Genomic DNA, 6,000 nt, shown 5'->3' on the forward strand with positions numbered 1-6,000 from the left:
TAAACTAACCTCTTTGCATTATAATGGTTTGCTTTGAAAAAGACTGAACTGGCATCACTGGGTTACAGAAGCTTTAAGAGGACAACCTTGCATCACAGTGGACCTACTTAGGCATTCTTAATGGCATCACAATTACCAGTTTAACCCAGCTGACTACCTGCATGAATCCAGCTGTCTGTCTGTTTGTGCTTCCGTTCCACTATCTGAGCCTCTGATGGAGGAAACCAATCAGGCGAAAAGCTTGGTGCCATTAGGCGTTCATAAATCTCAACCCAGAATGAACCCTCATCTCTGCCTAGCCATGCTATTGTTTCTTTGGTCAGTTTGCTTTCTCCCTTCCACAAAGATTACTTCAAACTCCCTTTACTCTCTTCCCTCTAACAACTTTACATAAGCATCTGGATTTCCACCCATCTCTGTTCTAGCCTGTTACAGTAAAGGAGTGTTTCCTCCCATGTAGCTAAGATCAATCTCTCCTACAGTGTCAGATCCTCCCGTCTTCTTTCCCTTTCACTCCTAACTCAGCCTCATGCTGTCACCTATTTATTCCCTCTTCCCTGTCTGTGGCCTCTTGATTCTTTTGCAAAACAAACAAACCTCCTGAAACCCATCATTAAAAACAAAGCCAACAAAATCCTTCATCTTATTTTCCCTTCTAACAATGGCCATATGTCTCTCCTCCTCTTCACAGCCTAATTTCTTAAATCAGATGATTTTGTAAGGGTAAATAGAGACAATCCTCATGGATGCAGAAGCATACAGTTATTGAGAAGTGGAAGAGCTTGAAGAAAACATGGAGATAGCTGTAGACTTCCACAGGGTACCTGGGCTGTGTGGCTAGATTTAATCTGAGGGGCCGTAGGTATGCTTGCCTGTGGTGAACTAGGCAATATGAACAATATGGCATAAGTGTGGGTCTGGAATCAGTTTCTTTACTTGAACATTTTAAATGACAACATTTACTTTGCAGCATTGTTGTGGGGATTAAATGAGTTAATGGGTATAAAGCTACTTACCATGGTACATGCCCAGTAAATTTTACCTATCATTATATTTGTAATTGTAATTATGTTGTCAGATGGGCAGATGTGTGCAACCAAATTTGAAAGCCTACCTATTCAATACAGAAATAAGTATCAAGTCACACAGCTGTCTTTGAACTACATGTGGGCTAGTGCTTTAGACATTCATTCCTTTATTCATAAAGGAACATGCATCAGAAACTTTGCTAGGTGTTAGGGATTACAAAGAAGAATAAGACAAAATCTGCTTTCAATGATCTCTCAGGGCAGTCAAGGCATAAGCATGTAATTATAGTGTGGTAAGTGCAGTGATTGATCAACACAAGGTATTTTGGGAGTTGAAAGAAGGAAGCGTACAGCCTGGGGTGAGGTACATCAAGTCTGGAGCTGGTTCTTAAAGTGAGTAGATAGATGTTAGCAGAAGAAAGAGAGGAGGAAAGCAGGGAAAAGATTTTAAAGTCCCTCTGTCTATGCAGTTCAACTCAAAGACTGGAATTTCATGCGTTGCTTAATTTAAAAAAAATTTTACTACTAAAAAGTTATTTGTAACTCATTGGCCTATTTGAATGATATGTAAAGAACAAGGTATTACACGATAATAGGAGGATGAGTCAAAACTTTATTGCTTTGGGAGTGGAACATACCAGGAATTGCTGTAGGCAGAGTGACACAACATATTTTAAGGAACCCGATGGCTGGGAGCCCAGATATGCTACTACCACTGATGGAATTGCCTAGATGATGTCACCATGGTTTTCAGCTTTAATGGTGCAGAAACTTGATTGTCAGCTAATAAGAGATGACCAATCTCTTGAGGCCTAATTCAATTTAAAAATAAGATATAGGGGCATCTGGGTGGTTCAGTTGTTTGTCTGACTTTGGCTCAGGTCATGATCTCAGTTCATGAGTTCGAGCCCCGCATCAGGCTCTGTGCTGACAGCTCAGAACCTGGAGCCTGCTTCGGATTCTGTGTCTCCCTCTCTCTGCCCCTTCCCTGCTTATGCTGTCTCTCTCTGTCTCTCAAAAATAAGCTTTAAAAAAAATAATAAAAAAATGAGAGATAAATTTATAAGCTACAATGTATTCACTAACAATAAAAAATATGAAATTTGCACGAATTGAAATACTCACCCTGTCATGAGTGGTACATTTCCTTCACACAGACATGCTAAATACTTGTCTCCTGGGATCCTGAAATCAGAACAAAAGGAGTTAGCTAGTGGGCATCTGTCTGGTTCACACAAGCAGCAAGGGAAAAAAAGTCCCTAACCTACAAGGGAAGACAGATCAGGTTTACAGCAGACCTATCCACAGAAACTTGGCAGGTCAGAAAAGAGTGGCAGGATATATTCAATGTGCTGAATCAGAAAAATATGCAGCCAAGAATTCTTTATCCAGCAAGGCTGTCATTCAAAATAGAAGGAGACATAAAAAGTTTCTCAGACAAACAAAAATTAAAGGAGTTTGTGACCACTAAACCAGCCCTGCAAGAAATTTTAAGGGGGACTCAATGAGGGGAGAAAAAAAATGAAAATAAATAAATAAAAAAATACCAAAAGCAACACAGATTAGTAAGGACCAGAGAACACCAGAAACTCCAACTCTACAAGCATCATAATGGCAATAAATTAATATCTTTCACTACTCACTCTAAACGTCAATGGACTCAATGCTCCAATCAAAAGACATAGGGTAACAGAATGGATAAGGAAACAAGATCCATCTATATGCTGTTTACAAGAGACCCACTTTAGACCAAAAGACACCTTCAGATTGAAAATAAGGGGATGGAGAACCATCTATCATGCTAATGGTCAACAAAAGAAAGCTGGAGTAGCCGTACTTATATCAGACAATCTAGACTTGAAAATAAAGACTGTACCAAGAGATGCAGAAGGGCATTATATCATAATCCAGGGGTCTATCCATCAAGAAGACCTAACAATTGTAAATATTTATGTGCCCAAATATATATATATATATATTTAAACACCCAAATATATAAATCAATTAATCACAAACATAAAGAAACTCATTGATAGCAATATCATAATAGTAGGAGACTTCAACACCCCACTCACAGCAATGGACAGGTCATCTAATCAAAAAATCAACAAGGAAACAATGGCTTTGAATGACACACTGGATCAGATGGACTTAACAGATATATTCAGAACATTCCATCCTAAAGCAGCAGAATACACTTTCTTCTCCAGTGCACATGGAAGGTTCTCCAGAATAGAACATATACTGGGACACAAATCAACCCTAATAAGTACAAAAACATCTAGATCATACCATGCATATTTTCAGACCACAAGGCTATGAAACTCGAAATCAACCACAAGAAAAAATTTGGAAAGGTAACAAATACTTGGAGACTGAAGAACATCCTACTAAAGAATGAATGGGCCAACCAAGAAGTTAAAGAGTAAATTAAAAAGTATATGGAAGTCAATGAAAATGATAACACCACAACCCAAAACCTCTGGGACACAGCAAAGGTGGTCATAAGAAGAAAGTATATAGCAATCCAGGCCTTCCTAAAGAAGGAAGAAAGATCTCAGGTACACAACCTAACCTTATGCCTTAAGGAGCTGGAGGAAAAAGAACAGCAAATAAAACCCCAAACCAGCAGAAGACAGGAAATAATAAAGATTAGAGCAGAAATTAATGCTATTGAAACCAAAAAAACAGTAGAACAGACCAATGAAACCAGAAGCTGGTTCTTTGAAAGAATTAACAAAATTGATAAAGCACTAGACAGTCTGATCAAAAAGAAAAAGGAAAGGACCCAAATAAATAAAATCAAGAATGAAAGAGGAGAGATCACAACCAACACAGCAGAAATAAAAACAATAATAAGAATATTATGAACAATTATATGCTAATAAAATGGGCAATCTGGAAGAAATGGACAAATTCCTAGAAACATATACACTACCAAAACTGAAACAGGAAGAAATAGAAAATTTGAACAGACCCATAACTAGTAAGGAAATTGAATTAGTTATCAAAAATCTCCCAAAAAACAGAGTCCAGGGCTAGATGGCTTTCCAGGGAAATTCTACCAAAGGAATTCTACTTTAAGGAAGAGTTAACACCTATTCTCTTGAAGGTGTTTCAAAAATTAGAAATGGAAGGAAAACTTCCAAACTCTTTCTATGAAGCCAACATTACCTTGATTCTAAAACCAGAGACCCCACTAAAAAGGAGAACTATAGACCAATTTCCCTGATGAATATGGATGCAAAAATCCTCAACAAGATATTCACCAACCGGATCCAACAATACATTAAAAAAGTTATTCACCATGACCAAGTGGAATTTATACCTGGGATGCAGGGCTGGTTCAATATCTGCAAAACAATTAATGTGATTCATCACATCAGTAAAGAAAGGACAAGAACCACATGATCCTCTCAATAGATGCAGATTGAGACAAAATACAGCATCGTTTCTTGATACAAACCCTCAAGAAAGTAGGGAGAGAAGGAGCATACCTCGAGATCATAAAAGTCGTATATGAACGACCCAATGCTAATATCCTCAATGGGGAAAAACTGAGAGCTTTCCCCCTAAGGTCAGGAACAAGATAGGGATGTCCACTCTCATCACTGTTATTCAACACAGTATTGGAAGTCTTAGCCTCTGCAATCAGACAACACAAAGAAATAAAAGGCATCCAAATTGGCCAGGAGGAGGTCAAACTTTCACTCTGGGCAGATGACATGATACTCTATATGGAAAACCCAAAAGATTCCATCAAAAAACTGCTAGAATTGATTCACGAATTCAACAAAGTTGCAGGATATAAAATCAACACACAGAGATTGGTTGCATTCCTATGCACCAACAATGAAGCGACAGAAAGAGAAATTAAGGAATCGATTCAATTTACAGTTGCACCAAAAACCATAAAATACCTAGGAATAAATCTAACCAAAGCGGTGAAAAATCTATACATTGAAAACTATCGAAAGCTAATGAAAGAAATTGAAGAAGACACAAAAAAAAAAAAAAATAGAAAAAGATCCCATGCTCCTGGATAGGAAGAACAAATATTGTTAAAATGTCGATACTACCCAAAGCAATCTACATATTAAATGTAATCCTTATCAAAATAACACCAGAATTCTTCACAGAGCTAGAACAAATAATCCTAAAATTTGTATAGAACCAAAAAAGACCCCGAATAGCCAAAGCAATCTTGAAAAAGAAAACCAAAGCAGGAGGCATCACAATCCCAGACTTTAAGCCATACTACAAAGCTGTAATCATCAAGACAGTATGGTACTGGCACAAGAACAGGCACTCAGATCAATGGAACAGAATAGAGAACCCAGAAATGGACCCACAAACGTATGGCCAACTAATCTTTGACAAAGCAGGAAAGAATATCCAATGGAATAAAGACAGTCTCTTCAGCAAGTGGTGCTGGGAAAACTGGACAGCAACATGCAGAAGAATGAACCTGGACCACTCTCTTACACCATACACAAAATAAACTCAAAATGGATGAAAGACCTAAAGGTGAGACAGGAAGCCATCAAAATCCTCAAGGAGAAAGCAGGCAAAAACCTCTTTGAACTTGGCCGCAGCAACTTCTTACTCAATACGTCTCCGGAGGCAAGGGATACAAAAGCAAAAATCTACTGGAAACTTGTCAAAATAAAAAGCTTCTGCACAGCAAAGGAAACAATCAGCAAAACTAAAAGGCAACCAACAGAATGGGAGAAGATATTTTCAAATGACATATCAGATAAAGGGTTAGTTTCCAAAATCTATAAAGAATTTATCAAACTCAACACCCAAAAAAACAAATAATCCAGTGAAGAAATGAACAAAAACATAAATAGACAATTCTCCAAGGAAGACATCCAGATGGCCAACCAACACATGAAAAATGCTCAACATCATTCATCATCAGGAAAATACAAATCAAAACCACAATGAGATACCACCTCACCCCTGTCAG

The sequence above is a fragment of the Panthera leo genome, chromosome B4 (genome assembly GCF_018350215.1).
Source record: "Panthera leo isolate Ple1 chromosome B4, P.leo_Ple1_pat1.1, whole genome shotgun sequence".
Lineage (NCBI taxonomy): Eukaryota > Metazoa > Chordata > Mammalia > Carnivora > Felidae > Panthera > Panthera leo.